Below are 24,753 nucleotides of genomic sequence, written 5' to 3'. Positions count from 1 at the left end.
TTATAACTTTACAAAATCCCGCTCAAACTAAAACCCTAAACCAAAACACGCCTAGATGGCTTCCTTCTCCTACAATCTTCTTTCCTTATGGCAACGTGAGTTACAATCTATACCCCTAACTCTTTGCCGTGGTAGCACGTGCCGGCAGAGGCAGTGGCGGATCGCCGTTTTCCTCCGCCCTACGCAGCTTCTTCTCTTATCGGATCTTCGTCTCCGCTATGTTTACTCTTCTCTTCTTCGCAACTGCTTCCGTACTCTTCTCATCGCATCCTGCACATTTGTCTGATGATACTTCGGTAAGTCTTCCTTATGCGTTTACTGTTTATGTGTTCTTATTGTTATTGCAGTTTGCAATTTGATGTATGTTGTGTGATTTTGTTGAGATCCTGAGTTAGGTTAGGTTTTGTAGTATGAAATTGATACAGTTTGTAGTTAGTTTTGATGTAATTTGTTTGCAGTAGGATTTTGTTGAGTAATGAGATCTGAGTTAGGTATGGAGGTTTTGGAGGCAAAATAGGTTTAGTTATGTACGATTGATGATGCTAGATTTGTTTAGAAAACATTTAGTTAAAAAGTTATTTTGTTGTAAAATCCATCTTAGTTCTGTTGATCAAGTGGTTTGTAAATACAATTTACTAATAACTCATTTTTATACTTAAATTACCAAATGGCAGTTTGTTCTTTTGTTTCAATCATGGACTTTAGGTGTAGCTATATACTTATTGGTGTAGACTACTTCTATAAATTGTTGTGAAGATAGGTTAGGATAGTTTAATTTTTGGTTTACTTTCATGCACACCAAGTGTTTGTTGTTTTGCTTAACCCACAATTTGATTTTTTTAAACTTAGATTACTCACGGTAGTTAAATTTTCGTTTCTTTCATGAACTTTGGATGTAAGTATATAGTTATTGGTGTTGATTGCATTGAGAAGACCATGCTCAGAGTCTGTACATATATGTTTAGTCATCGTTGTCTTAAACACTATTTTTCATTGCTAGAATTGAATTATGTTGCTTTAAAATATTCATAACAAGTTCCTATTGCAGAGGTAATTGTTACCATCTTCAATGATGCAGTCAAGAATTGGGTTATAGCTATGTTGTAGTGTACATTCCAGCTAAGAATTGGGTTCTGTAACCATTATTTATGATAGGTTCATTTATAACCTGCAACCAAGTTTTTGCTTTCATGATGTAAGATTCTTTGGGTTTTAATAATGGGTTATTGCGTTTCTTATCATGGATAGAGAATTGAATACCTTATGTTTGTCTAACGATTTGATCACAAAAATTCTTTATTATTTGATAAATTCTTTATTTTTCAAAGATGCATCTTATTTGTTGAAATGATGTGGCTGAAGGATTTAATTTAATGTTTATAGGGGAATGAAATAGAAAGTTGCCTCAAGAGAAGCTTGAGAAAAGCTTCACCGGAAAATGAGTGACCTTCAAGAGAAGCTTAATGAAAAGCTTTCAATTATTTGATTCTATTAACTACGTATTGCCATCATCTAATTCATGATTTAAATGGCTGTTGAATGGTTTAGAAAAAGGTAATACGAGCTTCGGACTTCACGTGATTTGAAGCGCTATTGATTATTGGACTGTGATGTGGGTTTTGCTTTCATTACATTTATGAATAGTTATTTGATAAACTATTTATTTAACAGTTCACTTTGAACCAGTGACAACAGGTCCCAACATTGCTGATGCTATTGTAGGAAGAATTGCTAAGGGAACCAAAGTTCTTTTAGGTGGATATGATAAAATATTTAGAACAACATTCCAATTTCCAAACCATTCCTGAGGAAGCACTTCTGGGGAATTCGATCACTGCTAATGCATCCGACCAACTTCCTTTCACTCCTCAAGACCTATAGAGCTTCTTTTCACTCCTCAAGACCTATAGTCTCGATCATGGTCTCAATTTACGAAAGTAAGTCAAGATTTCCTTGCTTTCTTTTAATCTCTGAAATGATATTCTATTGAATTGAAACTGGGTTTAGATTCTGGTCGAAATTAACCGTTTGTTTAGTTTAGATTTCTGGTGAAAATTGACTGATTATTAAATAAATTATCGTTTCCATATAAACTAAATTATTGAATCGTATGATGATTGATTTTCGATATTATTGGATACTCATGGCTGCGGTTCAAATTGGGTGTTGATTTCAAACGTATGAGATATTTGGATGTGGCTTTAACATGTTTAGTGTTGCTTTTCAGAATAATGATTAAGAAAAATTGATGAGTTATGATTTTGTCAAAACAAAAGATTTTGAGCAAGTGTAGAGTTGTGATTTTGTCAAAATAAAAGATTTGGAGCAAGTGAAACTTGTAATCATAATATTGTAAAGAGTAATACTCAATTTGAATAGGCAATGTGAGATTATTGTATGAATTACCACTATTACTTTTTTACAGTTCTCACTAATTAATTCATGTATTTTTTTATTAACTAGACTGGAAGCATTCACGCCCAAGGGATAACTTATTTAATGTAGTTGAAGTCTTCACTAATTCATCTAAGTTTAAAATGTTCACACTTGTGCACTTGCTAAAGAAGTGGATGTTAATAGTTCAACTCACCTAGCGGGTCAGATTGCATCTGGTAGCAACAAATTAGAGGTTTGTACACATCGCATTGCGTGGGCCTACAGATTAAGTGGTCTGATCTACAGAAAAAAAACAATAGGAGATTATTTTTAACTTTCTTTTACAACATGTCATATGCCTTCTTATCCGTTTTGACATAATGTTTCTTATATGTTTAATTTCTAAATTAGGCAGGTCCAATCTGGGCAAATTGTTTTTGCTAAACTCGCTTACCGGACAATGTTGTGTTGTACAAACATCAAACAAGCTTGGTCTCACTCAGGTGCCATATCATCTTTCTTGATAAATTTTGTTTCCAAGTAAAACTTTTGCGAAATTTCTGATTGTTTGGATGTACTTATTGGAAGTAACAATATGAGATTGAATAATCAGAATCAGAATATTATCTATTGTAAACTTGGAAAATGGGTTGGGTCAAGTTGCGTTGGGTAGCAAGTCACAAAATGTTCGGGTCGTAACACGTTCTGGCCAAAATGGGTTTAGATTAAAATGGGTTGCTTTAAAGAAGTATTAGTTTTGTTCCGGTCAAGATGGGTTCTAAACATTCTAATCATAGTAGTCTGTAGTCTCTGAAAGTGATAATAATATGATGAAAAAAATAATTTATCAAACTTATTTTTACATGTTATTAACATTTACATCAATAAGTCATGTAAGTGAACTTGGGCTGCTAAACATGAATATGGTAACAAAGGTCATCAAGTTCAACTCATTGGCAATCCAACTCGACTCCTTTACTTTAGAACTAACAAAACTAGCGGTAGTATCTAAATTCTATGTATCTTGTGTTATATATTTACACAGAACCGTAAAGGGAATTTGATAGACGTAGAAGATGTTGCCAGTGCTAATGAATTTGAACGCAAAGATCACTCTGATTGTTCAGTCTAAAGGGAAATCACTATTTATTCAAAAATGAGACAGGTTTGGTGGGTTTATTTTCTTTTTTTTTTTATGTGCATTTTTCAGTAAAAAACCATGATGTCTTAGTTGAAGGGTGTAATATGGAGTCCAGATGATTCATTATTTGGTATCTGGAGTTGATTACGAGGCTCCTTAGGCTCTGCATTGGACGAGGGAGACGAAGTTGCTAAATGGCTCACTTACTTCCGAAGGGAAACCAAGCCACTTAGTAAGCTTTAATGAAGGTACAATTCACCACATATTATTATAGGCTTCAAGCTGATCTTTTACTTTAATCAAGCTATGAGGATGGTATTTGCTTACTGATTATTACATGATCCCTTATTGGCTTAAGCACACATAAATCTACACCTCACTTTGTTTGTGTGCGAAGTATGAAGCAAGAAAGGTAGCCAAGAATGAACAACAATAAGAAAGACTTTTGTAAGGTCAAGGCGTACATAAAGCAACTCAACATTTTTAACCACAACAATAGATAGGGGTTGTGAATGTATGTTTATTGCGTGTAGTTATCATACATTATGTTTTAATTTGGAAAGGCCTATAAAAAAATGATGACCTACATGGGGTTCAATGCCGGTAGATATTATATGTTTGTGTTAAGCCACCCGCGAAAGTCGCGGGATCTTAGGCTAGTATATATATATATATATATATATATATATATATATATATATATATATATATATATATATATATATATATACATAGGGTAAGGTTCATGCGAGAACCACCTTATTGCGAGAACCGCGAGAACCAATGTGAACACAACCTAAAATAGCTAAAAAAACCCTAAAAAAACCTAAACCCCACCCCCCAAAAACCTAAACCCCCCCACCCCCTCCCCCCCCCCCCCAAAAAAAAAAAAAAAACCTAACCCCCCCCAAGCTAAAATGCTAAAAACTAAACCCCCAAAAAACCTAAAAACTCTAAAAAAATTAAAAAAAAAATCTAAATTTTTTTTTATTTTTTTACTATTTTTTATGTTCAAATCGCTACTTTTAGTAGCCAAAAAATTTTTTTTTAAGTAGCGATTTTAATATAAAAAATAGTAAAAAAATAAAAAAAAAATTTTTGGGTGTTTTTTATATTTTTTTAGGTATTACTGTTTGTGTTCACACTGGTTCTCGCAGTTCTCGCAATAAAGGGTGGTTCCTAACGGATCTTTGTCCTATATACATATATATATAGGGGAAGGATAAATCGAAAACCCACTTAAGTTGAGAAAACTCAGAAAACCTTTGTAAAAACCCATGTAAACTCAAGAAACATTTTTTAAAAAAATAGGAAATGTAATATACATATATTTGAACATTTTTAAAAAAGAAACACAAAAAAACACCGAGTAGTTTTTTTTAAAAAAATGTTACAAATTTCAGGTTACATAATATCTATGCCCAAAAAAAATGTAACATACAAATTTTCAACATTTTTTACAAAAAAAAAACTAGTAAGCGTTTTTTACTTTTTTTTTCATAAATAGGTCCGTGTACATTTATATTACATTCCCTATTTTTTTAGAAAAAAAATAAAAATGTTACATAGGGTTTATTTGGGTTTTCTCAACTCACATGGGTTTCCTATATATCCTTGCCCTATACATATATATATATATATATATATATATATATATATATATATATATATATATATATATATATATATATATATATATAGGGGATGGTTCAAATGAAAACCACTTTTATTGTGAAAACTCGAAAACTAACTAAAAAAGCCTAAAAAAACCTAAAAAACATACAAATTTTTTTTTTTTTACAATTTTTTTTTAGAAAAATCGCTACTTTTTATATATGGAAAAAAAATTTCAAAAAAAAAAAAAAAAAAAAAAATTTGGTTGTACTGCACATGTGCACTAATACGGAAAGCCTAAACCACTTAACCCACCCCCCACCGACACCCCCCAAAAACCTAAACCCCCCACCCCCCCCCCCCAAAACCTAAATTCACCCTCCCACCAAAAGCCTAACCCCCCCCCCCCCCAAAAAAAAAAACCTAAACCCCCCACCCTCCCGAAAACCTAAAACTAAACCCTAAACATAAACCCGAAAAAAACCTAACCCCCCCACCCCCACCCCCCAAAAACCTAAACCCCCCTCCCCCCACACCCAAAAACCTAATCCTAATCCTAAACCTCCAAAAAAAACTAACCCTAAAAGCTAAACTAGAATCAAAAAACTAATTTTAAGCATGTAATGCACATTGTAGTACATGTTATATTACACATGTGCACTACTATAATAATAGTATTGAAAACAAGACGACACCATAAATCTTTTTTTATGTCATAAAAAATATGCTCGAATATACTTGAATGAAAGATAAGAAAATTTGTGATCTTATGGTGCCATTTTTGTTTTAAAATGATAACGTATGGAGAAATGAGAAATGTTTGAAAAGTTATATATTTTTTGTTCCAATTTTACCCCTCCTTCATTAAAAGTCTTCCCTCCCTCCTTTTTAGTGGGTTTTAGTTAGTTTTCTAGTTTTCACAATAACTAGTGGTTTTCATTTGAACCTTCCCCTATATATATATATATATATATATATATATATATATATATATATATATATATATATATATATATATATATATATATATATATATATATATATATATACTACTTTAATAAGCATATAGGAAGGACAGAAATGGTCATTTGCCACTTTACAAGAATTTAAAGCATATTGTACAACCAGCTAAAGCACAAATGTTAAAAGTGATAAACCAACAAAATTTTGGGCGGCCAAATGTGGATTCAAATTTTGAATCCCTTTACTCATCCCAACACACTTTAATCACCAGATCTGTTCCTATTCTTTCAAACCCTAAAACACAAACCCTCCATTTGCTCACTCTCTCTCTCTCTCGTGATTCTATACCTAGAATAATCTCATCTCTGGATCCCCTTTCAAGTCGACCCCAATCACCGATTTCCTCTGGTTATGCTAAAAACGTTTAGGGATTTGCAGATCTTGAAAAGAGAAGAGAAATATAAAGAGAACGTTCCGGGCTATGACCTCCGACGACGATAAAGCAGGTCATCACCTAAGTTCAGCACATAAGCAGGTATTGACGGTCCGATAATGCAGACAACAACAGATGTATGTTCTTCCATCGCTTTTAACATTTAAATCAGTTATTTAAGCCCATTTAGGGTTTGTTGTGTTAAGGGATGGCCAAAGAAGGGATTACATCATCATCCCAGCATCAGCAACTTTCTTTCTTTTCAAAACTGCAGCATACCAGGTACGAGTTTGATTAATTGGGCTGCTTTTGTTAGTATTTTTATTGTAATTTGTTTACGCTCAGAAATTGTTTTGATTATTTGTGATTGATGTGAGATTGTTTGGGTAGGGTTGGGGATTTAGGGTTTAGATGTGAATTAGGGTTTGAACTGGTTTTATTCTGAGTTTAGAGCTAATGTTGGTTTTCTGATATTGCAGTAGTATAATAAGACTAAACATCCACAACTTTTGTACGAAGCTAAGTTGTACAATGCAGATTTATATGTTTATCTTTTATTTCACTCTGAATGATATGATTTGTAATGTTTTATTTTCACTTGTAGGTGGTATACCTTCCATAAAATGGTCCGGTGTAGATGGAGAGGATATGTTTTAATTATTGATTTGCTAGGACCGAGTCTTGAGGACCTGTTTGTGTATTGTGGGAGGAACTTTCAATTGAAAACAGTCTTGATGTTGGCTGATTAAATGGTAAGTTGTGTATACACCATATTTGAACATTGTACCTCTTTTATATGGATGTCACCTTCCAGGTGGATTTATGGTTTTTCACAATTTAGATCTCATAGTTTCTGTTGAGTCGTCTGATGTTTGATTAGTTCTATATTCTTAAGAAATCTGTTTATTTCCTTTCATTCACAATTGGAGTATAATTTAGTGCTACTGTAATACTTACATTTTTGTAATGTTATTTCAGTTTTGGAAATTACATTTTTGTTATTTTATGTGCCATGTTCCGTTTATAATGCTTAATTGCTTGTGAGGTGATAATGCATTGATAGGATACTCTGTGCTAATGTTATTTCAAGTTTGGTTTTAGGTATCAATTTCTCCTGAGGTTATATCAAAGACCAAATGCAGAGAAATCATGAAATCCATCAGCTCTCTGTATCGGGCTTCACACCTCGGAAATTTGCTGTTAGCTTAAGATGGATAGAAGAGTGCGTTTGCTGAGGGTCTATTGCCCTTTGAGTCTAAAGAGTTCGCCGTTAAAATCACTGAGCAGGATGGGTATAATCTAATATTCATATATATTTTATCGTATCAAAAATGTTGTGTAATGTGGTTGATGTGTGTCGTAGGCGGGAACGTGACTTCAGGGTTACAATCAAGTTTGCTGCCAAAAAAGATCTTCACTACCTGAAGCAGTTCTTGAGTGGCAGACAACATGATAGTCCTCAAGAAACAATTTAAGCTCTTGATGTGTTTAAGGGAATGGGCCTCATCAGAGTAACACATTCCTTTTTTTTTTCAATTCTGTGTTGTGCTTTTGTTCTATATGTATAGTTAATTATACTTTTTAATGTGATTTTAATCATTTCATATGGATTGAAATGTGCAGCCGTTGCCCGATGTACTTTTGTTTCATTTGATGGTTTAACTATTTTTCTTTATGTGATACTAAGCATGTTGCATGAATGGTGTTGCAGGTTTGCTTTATGAAGCAAAAGGTCTCCAGAAACAAGGTTTAAAGGCTTATAAACATGCTTTAGACGTGGAGCCGGCCCATGTGAAGAGTTTTGTTTCCATAGCGTGTGTGTCCAGGAAGCTTAGTGGATTTGTGGCCCGATGCTTTCTGAACGAGGCGTACGGGTCGGTGACATGAGACATACGATATGCTCCAGTTGGCAGTTTCACAAGATCCCGCTACCATGTACTACGGAGGCTATGCCAGATATGGTGTATACTCTCAAGTCCAACTGCAGCTGCACTGCCTCAACCTCAACCTCAGCAGCATCAGGTTTAATAATTAAAAATCGTTTATATAAATTTTTTAGGGGTAATCGTTGAAGCAATGGTAAAGTTTTTGCCATGCCATCTGGATTAGAGGTGGATTTCCGGTCATGGGGCCCAAATCACCAGTAAAAAAAGTTTTGAATTCAAACAAATTGTGACTCCAGTTGTTAAAATGGTGATGTTGCTGGGCGGTCTGTTTTGAAGTCAAGACCAGTTGAGAGCTGTATACATAATGTGCTGAAGCAAGACTCCTTAAATGACCATTATACCCCTCAAAGGCATAAAACCGTTACTTTGGGTCGTCACTTCAGTGGTTGCAAGGCTGCAGTTAGGCCGAGCTACATCTGTTCCTGGATCTGGCTGTATATGGCAGCTGTTGGTTCTAAACTTGCTAATAAAAGGTTTACTGGGTCATGTTTGGAAGAGAGTTGGTATAGGCCTGCTTCTGCTAAAGATGGGTATGATTCTCTGTCGTCTGTATGGGATGAACAAGTGCAGCCGGTTTCAGTTTATGTGGCAGTGTTTTTATACAGTCCATACTGCTAGCTGTTGGACCAGGAACTGCAATTTGACAGGATTTACAAATTATATCAGTTTGATAGTTTGATGACAAAAAGGTAATAATTTCTAACAAAGAAACTATATTTGACCCGTTTGAGGTAAAAGCACAACCCAAAGTTATATTTGTTTCCTTTTTAAGGGTGATACATAAGGTAGCAAAAATAGATGATTGGGAGAATTTGCAAAAAGCTAAAGTAGAAGCCGATATACGGAAGGTTCGCTTTCGCTTTTCTTGCATATGAGCATATCCTATTGTGTTAGTCATTCATATATAAATAATTATATAACTTTTATATGAAATTGAAATTATATAACTTTTGAACATATCCTATTCTTAACTAATCAGACCCATCATCAAGCTGCTGCGGGATCTAATAGCATATCTTGGTATAGGTACCAGTAAGACTTCTAATTCAGGTCCCAAGAAGATGATTGATTCAGGTACAAAGTTTTCTTTTTTCCATTCATCTAAATACGAATATGTCACACCCCGATTTCCACGTGTCACCGGTGGGCCCGGTGTGGGGTACAGTGACGTAGTTGGCATCGTCATAGACAATCAACACAATATAAAAATGCACAGCGGAAGCAGAATAGAAACATTTCAACTTTTAAATAAAGTGTAATAATAAATATCACAGTAGTTGAAATGGATCCACAGGCGGATCAAATAAAAATAGAAATAAATAGTTCAACAGATAAATGTCGTCCGAGTTTGCGAGACTATTGTGGACGCTCTCTAGGAAACAGCCAGCCTATTTCCGTATAGTACCTGCACTTAATCTTTTGGGAAAATACGTCAGTTTACACTGGTAAATACAAATCGACTGACTCATTTTGAAAATGATTGAAAATTTATTTAAATGCACAAGGCATAAATATTTTTATTAACTTGGGATAATTATATCATATAAACTTGTGAACGAATTACATGCACTTATATCTCTGGTGGCCCGGGATCTACTGTCCGGGCTAGAGATTTAATTGACACACCACATCAAAGAGTTATACACGACGGGTGTACGCCTACACCCCGTGCTCTGGTCGTGGCCATCTCGTAAGATAATGCCAAGGATATCCGGGACATGGTCAATAACCCCCCAAAGCCTTTAAGTAAGACAAGACTGTTTAAACGAAATCACACAAGCTATTCAAGACTGTACACCCATAGGGCGCAGGACTTGTGCGCCCGATCAAGCGGTATTTTAAATACCGTACCCCAAGCCCGTATAGGGAAAATAAGTCAAAAATGTATTTACCTGAGCAAGTATAAGTCACAAATGATAAGTGTTGATAGCTTTTACCGGGCTTCCTAATCTGGAACAAGGTTTATAATTAACCTATTAGATTCCTAACGGCCTTTTATTTAAGCCTAAGCTTTGACCGGTTAGTTTTAGGAATGATACGGTTTACGCACGATTAAGCGAAAGACCGGATAGAATGTGATTTAGACCCGACAAGTTTGAATACTTGTATAATATGGGTATACTAAATACATTCTGGATTTTGAAATAAAAATGATATCGTTTGACCCGTTTTGGTCAATTTACGCAAACTAGTTACGTAAACCGAACCGAACGCGAAAAGGGCGATACGGGTAGCCAGATGATTCAAATGCAAGTTCCCTGAGATAATATGCTTAAAATATGATATTATATCAGTAAGTTATGTTCTATATTGCCCGGGATAATTTTAAACTCAATTTATGCCTTAGAAGGGCATTTTGGTCATTTAAAAGATAATAAAAGGGTAAAATTAGAAATCTGAGTTTCGGGTCTGGTCCATACAGTAAATATACTTAATATAACATATTATATCAGTAGGGTATGACCCATATACCAAATATATCATTTTAAAACCAAACTATGCACCGTAGGGGCAATTTAGTAATTTCACAAGGGCTAAAAATGCCAAAACTGGAAATCTGAGTTCATATACTTATACTTACTGTTTTTATATGAAAATAAGCTAAACACATCAGTAGGTATAGGTCTTATATGTTTAAAACAAGTATAACGCTTACTATGTGCTTAAAACGCTAAATATGCGATTTAAGGGCGTTTTCGGGTTTTCAAATTAAATCTGAGATTTTTATATTTCCAGAAGTCTTATAATAATTTATTCATCATATAAAATCAGTAGAAAAAGGTTTCGGGTCAAAAGGATGTGTAAAACTCATTTTATGGCTAAAACGGTCAAAACCGACATAAGCCGAAATGACTAGGAGAACTAGGATCCGTTCAGCCAAAAATTAATTAAAAATCATCAAAATTCCCAGAATATTATATTACTTCTGTTGGTAAAAAGTTTTGTACCAAAACGTGGCCAGAAACGGGTTCTATGCGAAAAGGACCGTTTATGTAAATTTATAATATAGTTTTACGCTAATGGCCATAACTCACAATCTGGACCACCAACTGATCCGAAACTTTCGGTGCAAGTTTATATAATAAAAATAAAGATTTCTATTCTTCCACTTTTCCAAAAATCCCGTTTTAAATCGAAAAGGGCAAAATAGTCAACTTTATGCATAAACCGGAAACATGCATTCGAATAGGCTAAACATAGACTCAATCAAAGAAAATTCCAGAAAGTTCAACTAAAATGAAAATAGTCAAAAATACTTTCCAATACAGATCTCGAACATGCATGTATGAATCCGAATCGATAGTCTACGAAATAATCGTTTTACAAGACTTTCGGTTCCGATTCGTGGCTATACTATAGATTGTCGAGTTGATGATGATTAAAACACATTCTTATATATATTACAAGTTATTTTCAATGATCAATCAGGTTACATGTCATCTATATCATTAATCATGTCATTTTTCACAAAAATCGCTTCTGTTGACTTTTTAGAAATAGGTTTGACTCGACATTAAGCATGCATGTAGTGGGAATCAGTTAGTAACCTTTAGAGGGTTTGTTTCCCACATAAATACCAATCTATAACAAGTTTCAATTCGAGAAATGACTGAAAGAAATCCGTTTAATCAGAAAGTCAAAGGTTATGAACACCCAGTTTGACTTTTACTAATAATCAAAGCAAAAATGGATTAAAGAACGAATTGAAGGCTTACAAGAGTCCTAAAGATGTTTAGTGGACACTAGAAGTCGGCCTTGATGATCAGATTTCCTCCAGAGAGCTTGCTTGAAGTTCTTGAATATTGAGAGCACTTGGTTACAATGAAAAATGATCAAGAAATGATCAATAATCTGATTTAAAGCCAAGATTTCGAGGTTCCTGTAGTAGTAGGCATGCATGGCATGCTATTGGTGCAAGAGGAGGCGAAAATGAGCTGTATAACACTTGAATTCGGACCCAAATAACCCAAAAAATCGAATTTCTGTCGCTGGCAGTCCCACGCGGCCCGCCTGGGCATGTCCAGGCGGGTCGCCTGACCCTCCTGATCAGCCAACAAGTTTCAATCTTTGGCAGAAATGGTCCCTGAGCTTGTACGTGCTGTTTCGGCTACTTTTCTCGACCCGTAAACCCCCAAACTTGGTTTTTAAGGACCTTAGGACTTTTACCAACATGGTAATGCCTTCGGATAACTTTGCGCTCAACCGAAAAGCCCTGAAATTCGACGTTGACGCTTCTAGTCCCTTAAGTACGGTTTTGGCCATAACTTTCTCATACGTTGACGAAACTTCATGAAATTTTTACCACATATTCTAGTGAGTATATTTTAGCTATACAAAGCTTCGGGTCTGCCAAAAGTTCACTCAGAGGTATAAATTAAACATGTTGACACTTTTGGCCCCTATAGTTTACAATACTTCACTTTTGGGCAATTTCCGCGTCGTATGATCCATGAACCATCCGTTAAAGGTTATAAACATTATGTGGGGTTATCATAGAGTCTATTTATCCCTTGTTGACACTCTGAACCCTTACGTTCCATAGTTTTCACTGTTTGTCACTTTTAGTCCCTCTAAAGTATGTTTTCACATAACGGAACCTTATGACACGTGTCAAGACATTATTGGACGAAATTTTTCGAGGTGTTACATCCTCACCCCCTTAAAAGAAATCTCGACCCCGAGATTTAATCAAACAAATGGGGATATTTCTCTTGCATCGTGGATTCCACTTCCCACGTGTATTCGGGACCTCTACGGGCATCCCACTTGACCTTAACAATAGGCACATGCTTCCTTCGAAGCTTCTTCACCTGTCGATCTTCAATCGACAAAGGTTTTTCAACAAACTTTAGACTTTCGTCTATGTGTATATCTGTATGCGGTATAACCAGTGAATCGTCAGCGAAACACTTCTTCAAATTACAGATGTGAAACACATTATGAATGGCACTAAGCTCTTCAGGCAAGTTTAACTTGTAAGCGACTGACCCGATACGTTCGATTATCTCGAAAGGTCCTATGTATCTCGGGCTCAGCTTGCCTTTCTTTCCAAATCTCATCACACCTTTCAAGGTGATACCTTAAGCAACACTTTTTCACCTACATCGAAGTGAAAGTCCTTGCGCTTAGGATCCGCATAACTTTTCTGCCTATCCCTGGCAGCTTTCAAACGATCACGGATCTGAACGATCTTGTCTGTCGTCTCAAAGACGATATCTGGTCCAGACAACTGGACATCTCCAACTTCTGCCCAACAAATGGACGATCTACACTTTCTACCGTATAGGGCCTCAAAAGGCGCAGCCTTTATGCTGGAATGGTAGCTATTGTTGTAGGAGAATTCAATCAGTGGTAAGTTCTTATCCCAACTACCACCCAAGTCGATCGCACATGCACGAAGCATGTCTTCCAAGGTTTGAATAGTACGCTCACTCTGACCATCGGTCTGAGGATGATAAGCCGTACTAAAATTCAAACGAGTGCCCAACGACTGTTGGAAACTCTTCCAAAAATGTGACGTATATCTAGTATCTCTATCAGAGATAATAGATATAGGTATACCATGTAGCGCTACTATCTTATCAACGTATAATTGAGCTAACATATCTGAGCTATACGTCTCTTTGATGGGTAGAAAATGAGCTGACTTAGTCAGTCTGTCAACTATGACCCATATGGTATCATTTCCCTTTTTCGTTTTCGGCAACTTGGTGATAAAATCCATTGTCACCATTTCCCATTTCCACTTGGGAATTTCAGGTTGCTGAAGCAAACCTGACGGCTTCTGATGCTCAGCCTTGACTTGCGCACAAGTCAAACATTTGGCCACATACTCGGCCACGGACTTTTTCAAACCAATCCACCAGTAGTTTGATTTCAAATCCTGGTACATCTTATCAGCTCCAGGATGAACGGAGTATTTAGAGCTGTGGGCCTCCTGGAGGATAACATCCCGAAGTCCTCCATATACTGGAACCCATATTCGTCCGTTTAGTCGTAGCATTCCATCCTTGTCGTGGGATAACTGCTCCTCAGTTACTCCCAACTTTTCTGCAGGATAGTTAGCTTCCAGCACAGCTTCCTTCTGTGCAGCTAATACCCTTTCATTCAAATTATTCCTTATTTCAATGCGCTTGGCATTGATTCTGATCGGTTTCACCCTTTCCTTTCTGCTTAAGGCGTCGGCAACTACATTAGCCTTGCCTGGATGGTATCTTATCTCACAGTCATAATCATTCAAGGTTTCCATCCATCGCCTTTGACGCATGTTCAATTCTTTCTGATTGAACAAGTGCTGAAGACTTTTGTGATCCGAATAAATGATACACTTGGTTCCATACAAGTAATGTCTCCATAGCTTCAAAGCAAATACAACTGCACCCAATTCCAAATCGTGGGTGGTGTAGTTCTTCTCGTGCACCTTTAGCTGGCGAGAAGCATAGGCAATGACTTTGCCTTTCTGCATGAGTACACACCCCATGCCCGTATGTGATGCATCACAATACACCACAAATTCATCTATACCATCGGGCAATGACAACACTGGCGCATTGCTCAGCTTCTGCTTCAGAATGTCAAAGGATTCCTGCTGCTTAGGGCCCCAATCAAACTTAATCTTCTTACGGGTCAACGAAGTTAGGGGCGCAGCAATCCTTGAAAAGTTCTCGATAAATCGCCTATAATATCCTGCCAATCCGAGGAAACTGCGAATCTCAGTAGGAGTCTTCGGCTCCTGCCAATTCATGACTGCTTCTACTTTAGCGGGATCTACTTGGATACCACGCTCGCTTACAACATGCCCAAGGAATTGGACTTCTCGAAGCCAGAATTCGCACTTCGAAAATTTGGCATAAAGCTTCTCTTGATACAGAAGTTTGAGAATACAACGAAGGTGCTTCTCATGGTCAGCTTGGCTCTTAGAGTAGATAAGAATGTCATCAATAAAGACGATGACGAACTTATCTAAATAGGGTTTACAGACGCGATTCATGAGGTCCATGAACGCGGCTGGTGCGTTAGTGAGCCCAAACGGCATCACTAGGAACTCGTAATGTCCATAACGAGTCCTAAACGCGGTCTTGTGTACGTCTTCCTCCTTGACCTTCAACTGATGATAACCTGACCTGAGGTCAATCTTGGAGAAGTAACTTGCTCCTTGCAACTGATCGAACAGATCGTCGATCCTGGGTAACGGATACCGATTCTTGATAGTGACCTTATTAAGCTCACGGTAATCGATGCATAGACGCATCGACCCATCCTTCTTCTTAACGAACAAGATTGGCGCTCCCCAAGGAGACGAGCTAGGTCTAATAAAACCTTTAGCTAAAAGCTCATCCAACTGCGTCCTCAACTCCTTCATCTCCGTTGGTGCCAACCTGTATGGTACTCTTGCTACAGGTGCAGCACCTGGAATGATATCTATCCGAAACTCTACTTGTCTATCCGGTGGCAATCCGGGTAGTTCTTCAGGAAATACCTCAGGGTATTCCGAAATAACAGGAATATCTTCAATCTTCGGCTTCGGCTCATCTATGGTAACTTGTGCCATATAAATGACACATCCCTTCTGCATGCATCTGGATGCTTTGAGCATGGACACTTGCTCAGGCAATCCATGCTGGGTGTCTCCTTGAATAGTAAGTGACTCACCGGACGGAGTCTTAACTATTACTTGCTTTTTATTGCACAGAATCTGGGCTTGGTTACTCGACAACCAATCCATGCCTATTACTATGTCGAATCCAGCTAGCTTAAAGGGAAGCAAGGATAACGGGAAGGAATGATTCCTAATGGATATAACACATCCATCTAGAACAGTCGAGGCGGTTTCTAAGGTTCCATCGGCTAATTCCACCTCATATTTCACGCTTAAGGTTTTAACAGGAAGGTTCAACAATTTACAAAACTTATCATCTACAAACGACTTATCAGCTCCAGAATCAAACAAGACTCTAGCAAAAACATCATTTACAAGAAACGTACCGGTAATGACGTTATCATCAAGGACTGCTTCCTTTGCGTCCATTTTGAAGACTCTCGCATTAGTCTTCTTCCCTTCCTCGGCCTTCTTCGCAAACTTTGGGCAGTTGGGCCGAATGTGACCTTTTTCGTTGCAACCAAAACACGTTGCATCCTTCATCTTCTTGCAATCCACAGCTTTATGATCTGTGGACTTGCAGATTCCACATCGTTTCTCCGAAGACTGGGATTTCGTTTCTAACCGACACCTCCCAAAGTGGTGTCTCCTGCAGATCTTGCATCTGGGTTTCTCACCCGACTGATGATCACTTTTCCTAGACCCCGACCCTTTCCTGTGGTCGTTGTTCCCTCTATGTCGCTTCTCCGACCTGCGCGAGGTGTCATCCTCACGTTTTCGTTTGTTCTCCTCAGAGCTCTTCATGGCTCTCAATCTAACCACGTCTTGAGTGAGGGAGAGGGATAGATCAGCTACGGATCTAAATGTTGTAGGCCTTGAAGCCTTGACACTAGCCTTTATCTCCGGTGCCAGACCCCCAATAAATCGAGCAATCCTACGCGGCTCCGGGGTCACCAAGTAAGGCACTAGACGAGACAACGTGTTGAACGTAGTAAGATACGCTTGACAATCGAGGTTCTTCATAACCAAGGATACAAAATCCGATTCAATTCGCTCGACCTCGTGCTGCGGACAGAAGTTCTCTTTAATCAGGGCCACAAACTGTTCCCATGACAAACCGTACAGTGTGGCCTTACCGGCAGCTTGTAGGAGTGACTTCCACCATGCTAACGCATCTCCTTTGAATGACTGGGACACGTACTTCACGACGTCCCTATCAGCACACCCGCTGATATCAACTACGGTATCCATCTCGTCAATCCACGTCATGCAGTCGACGGCTCCTTTTTCCCCAGTGAAATCTCTGGGCTTGCAAGATACAAAGTATTTGTACGTACAGGACCTGCTGTACGTGTCACGTTTCAGTTCAATCTCCTGCTTTGGGACGCTGCTGTGGTTGGAGGAATGATTATCATCCTCGGCTTTCTTCGGCTCACTCTTTTTAGACGGCGGCTTACTATGAGCCCCTGAATGAGTCTTAGCCTTGACATGCGTCACTGAGCGGGTTCTACTCTGAGTACCACTAGATTCTTTGAACTGCCTATCCATAGCCTTGGCGACAGCATTATCAATCAGTGCTTGCAACTCTGCACCGGTAACGTGAATCTTTGCATTATCTGAGCGTTCCCCAGAATGACTGTTGGTTTCTTCCGATTTGGCCATCGTAGCTTTAAGCTACAATAAAGGACAAGGTCTTATTTAGAACCTAACAGTATTATCGTTCTAGACGATTTATTAACCATGGTATCAAAAACCTTAGTAGTTAATTTAATAAATTTCATTCAGGCTTTTATTAGCAATCAAGGAATGAAAATATATATATATGGGCACCATAGGCCTAGTCACAACGGACAATTACTAAATTATAAATTTAGATTTTTACAGGATTATAAATTGTATAATTTAAACAAATAATCCTTTACTAGGCAGGGAGTTATAAACTACAACTGCCACTATATAACATAGTTATAACCCGAAGGTATCAAGCCATTAATAGACTTGTATACAGATAAAAATCTGTAGAAAATTCTTTACTAGGCAGGGAGTCATAGACCACAACTGCCACTATATGACATAGTCATAACCCGTAGGTATCAAGTCATTAATAGACTTGTATACAGATATAATCTGTAGATAATTTATTAAAAGGGTGACATGTGTGATTTTACGAATCATGCTTAGTCAAGAATGTTAACATGTTCTCAGATGTTAACAGGGAGTTGAATCTTTTCAACCAGGTTTTACCATCAGGGCCAGGCCTGTTAATAAGGCATTCAGGCTAGGTTATACCTTACTAAGATTCTTATAAAATGGCAAATCAAATAAAAATTGATATACTCCATTATTTTAATATTATTCATGCATACAAATAAAATGATAAATTCAAATTAACCATTTAAATTTCCAATAAAATACCAGTACATAATTGCCCTAAACGGGACTTTGAAATAACATAACTAGCATGAATAACATGCCCGCGCAGGGGCTAAACAAGTACAACAATAACAAAATAAAATAAAACAAACCCACGCAGGGGTTAACAGGATAACATACCCACACAGGGGTAGAGAAAGATAGATATACCCACGCAGGGGTAGAGTACTGGAATAAATGTCCACGCAGGGACATGAGTACATGAAATGATAATCGAAGGATTCAACGATCCTTCTTGCTCTTACCCTTGAGCAAATCAAATACCTTCTTAAACATGCCACTGGTGCGTCGGCGATCCTCTCGCATATTGTGCTGAAACTCGCGTCGCATGCTATCAATCCCCTGCAGGATCTCCTGAACCTGCGGCGGCGACATCATAGGCGCCGGCGGAGGTGGTTGGTACTGCTGCGGCTGCGGCGGCTGGTATTGTTGCGGTTGCGGTGGCTGCTGGTAACCCTGAGGGTAACCAAAAGTAGATGGGCCAGCAGCCCAAGGGTCTCCAAGTGGACCACTATGTGGGAGTGAGCTGAAGTTGGCAGCTTGCCAATAAGGGTCTCCCGTGTAGTCGTAGCCCTGAGGATAGAGCTGGGCGAATGGGTCGAATGGCGCTGAGCTGGCGAAGGCTGGAATCGGCTCCCCGAAATTCTGCGGCGGCAGAGGCGGGATCGGAACAGAAGTAACCTCCGATACGGGATGCTGAGACTCCCCTGTCTCAGACTCCCCGGGTAGAGACGTGTAGCGGCTGCTACTAACACGTGGAGGGGTGCCTATGCGAATCCCTCCGCGCGTAGACATGCGCGCGTTCCTCCTAGGCCTCTGAGGCGGAGGAGGTAAGACTGGTGGCGGCGGTGGTGACGGGGTGATCACGTCACGCCACAGGGCCTCAGATAGGTCCTGCGGTAGAGGCGGCTGCTGCTGAAGCTGCTGCGAGTGGTGCTGCGAGTGCACCGGTGAACCATGGAGCGATTGGAGCATCGGAGTACCATGGAGTGATTGAAGCATCAGAGAGTTGTGGCTAGGAGTGTGGTACCAATCATACTGCCGAAACCTCTCCTCGTAACTATCCACACCATTAAATGGTGATCCTGTGTATGGTGACCCATCCGATATCTCAATCGGATGGTTAGGCGTACCTGATGGTGGTAGCGACGGGTCCGTATCCTCGTCTACGTCCATCTCGTGCCCTCCCGGAAAATGGTCCTCCGGCCCGAGTGGGTTGTGGCCCACTGGCTCCTCCACATAAGCATTAGGGTTATACAAACCCTGGTAGGCTGGCGCTGGATACTGGTGCGGTGACTGGTGCAATGGTATGTATGATCCATGCGAACCATGGGGCCCGTTCTCCGAATGGGGCCCAAACGAGTGGGGTAATGACGGAGAAGTGCTCGCGGAAACCGAATGCCTAGCAGGCTCGGCAAAAGACCTCCAAAGGTCGTTGGCGGCTGTGTGGTGTGTAGCGGATGGAGCCCGCCTATGCGAGGGGCCAGCCTCATGATCGTGCGATGTAGGAAATCCTCCACGACCTCTCATCCTTGGCGGCATCCTGATCCTGTCAAAAATCAAACAAGTTGCACAACAATATATGTAAGACAATGCAATAATAAATAGAAATAAATTAAACGAAATGTCGAACATTTCCTAAGTTCTTTGTCTAGACTCGAAAATCGAGAAATGTGCAATTGTGTAACTGAGATTAAACACAAAAGACTAGTGTTTAATTCACTCAGCGTTGGCTCTGATACCAACCTGTCACACCCCGATTTCCACGTGTCACCGATGGGCCCGGTGTGGGGTACAGTGACGTAGTTGGCATCGTCATAGACAATCAACACAATATAAAAATGCACAGCGGAAGCAGAATAGAAACATTTCAACTTTTAAATAAAGTGTAATAATAAATATCACAGTAGTTGAAATGGATCCACAGGCGGATCAAATAAAAATAGAAATAAATAGTTCAACAGATAAATGTCGTCCGAGTTTGCGAGACTATTGTGGACGCTCTCTAGGAAACAGCCAGCCTATTTCCGTATAGTACCTGCACTTAATCTTTTGGGAAAATACGTCAGTTTACACTGGTAAATACAAATCGACTGACTCATTTTGAAAATGATTGAAAATTTATTTAAATGCACAAGGCATAAATATTTTTATTAACTTGGGATAATTATATCATATAAACTTGTCAACGAATTACATGCACTTATATCTCTGGTGGCCCGGGATCTACTGTCCGGGCTAGAGATTTAATTGACACACCACATCAAAGAGTTATACACGACGGGTGTACGCCTACACCCCGTGCTCTGGTCGTGGCCATCTCGTAAGATAATGCCAAGGATATCCGGGACGTGGTCAATAACCCCCCAAAGCCTTTAAGTAAGACAAGACTGTTTAAACGAAATCACACAAGCTATTCAAGACTGTACACCCATAGGGCGCAGGACTTGTGCGCCCGATCAAGCGGTATTTTAAATACCGTACCCCAAGCCCGTATAGGGAAAATAAGTCAAAAATGTATTTACCTGAGCAAGTATAAGTCACAAATGATAAGTGTTGATAGCTTTTACCGGGCTTCCTAATCTGGAACAAGGTTTATAATTAACCTATTAGATTCCTAACGGCCTTTTATTTAAGCCTAAGCTTTGACCGGTTAGTTTTAGGAATGATACGGTTTACGCACGATTAAGCGAAAGACCGGATAGAATGTGATTTAGACCCGACAAGTTTGAATACTTGTATAATATGGGTATACTAAATACATTCTGGATTTTGAAATAAAAATGATATCGTTTGACCCGTTTTGGTCAATTTACGCAAACTAGTTACGTAAACCGAACCGAACGCGAAAAGGGCGATACGGGTAGCCAAATGATTCAAATGCAAGTTCCCTGAGATAATATGCTTAAAATATGATATTATATCAGTAAGTTATGTTCTATATTGCCCGGGATAATTTTAAACTCAATTTATGCCTTAGAAGGGCATTTTGGTCATTTAAAAGATAATAAAAGGGTAAAATTAGAAATCTGAGTTTCGGGTCTGGTCCATACAGTAAATATACTTAATATAACATATTATATCAGTAGGGTATGACCCATATACCAAATATATCATTTTAAAACCAAACTATGCACCGTAGGGGCAATTTAGTAATTTCACAAGGGCTAAAAATGCCAAAACTGGAAATCTGAGTTCATATACTTATACTTACTGTTTTTATATGAAAATAAGCTAAACACATCAGTAGGTATAGGTCTTATATGTTTAAAACAAGTATAACGCTTACTATGTGCTTAAAACGCTAAATATGCGATTTAAGGGCGTTTTCGGGTTTTCAAATTAAATCTGAGATTTTTATATTTCCAGAAGTCTTATAATAATTTATTCATCATATAAAATCAGTAGAAAAAGGTTTCGGGTCAAAAGGATGTGTAAAACTCATTTTATGGCTAAAACGGTCAAAACCGACATAAGCCGAAATGACTAGGAGAACTAGGATCCGTTCAGCCAAAAATTAATTAAAAATCATCAAAATTCCCAGAATATTATATTACTTCTGTTGGTAAAAAGTTTTGTACCAAAACATGGCCAGAAACGGGTTCTATGCGAAAAGGACCGTTTATGTAAATTTATAATATAGTTTTACGCTAATGGCCATAACTCACAATCTGGACCACCAACTGATCCGAAACTTTCGGTGCAAGTTTATATAATAAAAATAAAGATTTCTATTCTTCCACTTTTCCAAAAATCCCGTTTTAAATCGAAAAGGGCAAAATAGTCAACTTTATGCATAAACCGGAAACATGCATTCGAATAGGCTAAACATAGACTCAATCAAAGAAAATTCCAGAAAGTTCAACTAAAATGAAAATAGTCAAAAATACTTTCCAATACAGATCTCGAACATGCATGTATGAATCCGAATCGATAGTCTACGAAATAATCGTTTTACAAGACTTTCGGTTCCGATTCGTGGCTATACTATAGATTGTCGAGTTGATGATGATTAAAACACATTCTTATATATATTACAAGTTATTTTCAATGATCAATCAGGTTGCATGTCATCTATATCATTAATCATGTCATTTTTCACAAAAATCGCTTCTGTTGACTTTTTAGAAATAGGTTTGACTCGACATTAAGCATGCATGTAGTGGGAATCAGTTAGTAACCTTTAGAGGGTTTGTTTCCCACATAAATACCAATCTATAACAAGTTTCAATTCGAGAAATGACTGAAAGAAATCCGTTTAATCAGAAAGTCAAAGGTTATGAACACCCAGTTTGACTTTTACTAATAATCAAAGCAAAAATGGATTAAAGAACGAATTGAAGGCTTACAAGAGTCCTAAAGATGTTTAGTGGACACTAGAAGTCGGCCTTGATGATCAGATTTCCTCCAGAGAGCTTGCTTGAAGTTCTTGAATATTGAGAGCACTTGGTTACAATGAAAAATGATCAAGAAATGATCAATAATCTGATTTAAAGCCAAGATTTCGAGGTTCCTGTAGTAGTAGGCATGCATGGCATGCTATTGGTGCAAGAGGAGGCGAAAATGAGCTGTATAACACTTGAATTCGGACCCAAATAACCCAAAAAATCGAATTTCTGTCGCTGGCAGTCCCACGCGGCCCGCCTGGGCATGTCCAGGCGGGTCGCCTGACCCTCCTGATCAGCCAACAAGTTTCAATCTTTGGCAGAAATGGTCCCTGAGCTTGTACGTGCTGTTTCGGCTACTTTTCTCGACCCGTAAACCCCCAAACTTGGTTTTTAAGGACCTTAGGACTTTTACCAACATGGTAATGCCTTCGGATAACTTTGCGCTCAACCGAAAAGCCCTGAAATTCGACGTTGACGCTTCTAGTCCCTTAAGTACGGTTTTGGCCATAACTTTCTCATACGTTGACGAAACTTCATGAAATTTTTACCACATATTCTAGTGAGTATATTTTAGCTATACAAAGCTTCGGGTCTGCCAAAAGTTCACTCAGAGGTATAAATTAAACATGTTGACACTTTTGGCCCCTATAGTTTACAATACTTCACTTTTGGGCAATTTCCACGTCGTATGATCCATGAACCATCCGTTAAAGGTTATAAACATTATGTGGGGTTATCATAGAGTCTATTTATCCCTTGTTGACACTCTGAACCCTTACGTTCCATAGTTTTCACTGTTTGTCACTTTTAGTCCCTCTAAAGTATGTTTTCACATAACGGAACCTTATGACACGTGTCAAGACATTATTGGACGAAATTTTTCGAGGTGTTACAGAATATTGCTAATGCACTATGTAGTTCACAATTGCCATACCTTTATTCATTTTTGCGTATACGACTATTGGTTTATAACATGTTTGTTATCTGATTCTTCATGTAAGCTATTTTATGCACTCTTCATTTACTTTTTCGGTGTCTGCAAAGTTGCACAATGTCTGCTTCTTGCCTTCTTGGGACTCAAAAGAGATAATAATAGAAATACAGAATGGGCGTGTGACAAATTGTATGTGATCATCTACGTTGTCAGTATGCATGCTACATTTATATCTTTATTTTACGAAATCTATTTAAAATAATGTCAAATGGGTAGAATGGGTTAGAAGTGACCAGAAATGGACCGTAGATTGAAATGCTATTAAATTGGATTCCAAATGATGAGGCATAGTACTTTGTGTTGTTTTACAATAATTGGCCTCTTTTTTTTTAAGTAATATACTTAGTAAGAGTAAAGTGAAAGATGTAGTTAACTTATTTTTACAAGAATCACACTGTTTATTTTGCTTAAGTTGCTATTTTGCAGGAAGTCGTGTATTGAGTCAGAGAAACTGAAAGCAAAGCCAAACAAAGTGAAACCATGGTTTAGGAAGTATTTATGACGTTAAAAGCTGTGTATGTGTATGTATCTGATGTGATTTAAGCCCATTGGGTTATATATAATTGTGGAATATGTATTGAGATTATTAATTAAATGTTCATGACTTGGCATGGTTCATAAATGAGCACGGTCAACTGAGACTTAAGAGTCACAATGGGGGTTTGTGATCAAATTATGAAATCATTGTGTGAACTGAGATTGTAATGATTAGTGTGGGAGAAAAAATATAGATGTGATCAAACCAGATAATATGATGACATGGGTAATTATGTGATCACCTGAGTCATGATATCCGTGACCCAAAAATTTATGATAATGATGAAATGAATGGATGTTTAGACTTCTTTAACACTATATGTAATGG

The 24,753-nt window shown here is 38.1% G+C and overlaps 1 long non-coding RNA gene across 8 annotated transcripts; it reads left to right on the top strand.

Annotated features, from left to right (window-relative positions):
* The first annotated feature begins 23 nt into the window (after positions 1-23).
* On the top strand, positions 24-24,487 carry LOC110911369. 8 transcript variants are annotated; one of them, XR_004881327.1, is made up of 18 exons: positions 24-296; positions 1,384-1,554; positions 1,687-1,937; positions 2,464-2,629; positions 2,788-2,879; positions 3,422-3,541; positions 3,608-3,765; positions 6,533-6,629; positions 6,718-6,809; positions 7,007-7,038; positions 7,132-7,279; positions 7,629-7,819; positions 7,891-8,038; positions 8,239-8,549; positions 8,710-9,162; positions 9,246-9,321; positions 9,453-9,547; positions 24,315-24,487. It is a non-coding gene; the product is annotated as an uncharacterized LOC110911369 (long non-coding RNA). The 8 variants fall into 8 exon arrangements; XR_004881323.1 differs by having other exon boundaries at positions 2,792-2,879; positions 7,007-7,279; XR_004881325.1 differs by having other exon boundaries at positions 3,633-3,765; positions 7,007-7,279.
* Positions 24,488-24,753: the final 266 nt, after the last annotated feature.

Source organism: Helianthus annuus, chromosome 15 (assembly GCF_002127325.2).
Source record: "Helianthus annuus cultivar XRQ/B chromosome 15, HanXRQr2.0-SUNRISE, whole genome shotgun sequence".
Lineage (NCBI taxonomy): Eukaryota > Viridiplantae > Streptophyta > Magnoliopsida > Asterales > Asteraceae > Helianthus > Helianthus annuus.
This window is presented reverse-complemented; position numbering and strand designations above follow the sequence as displayed.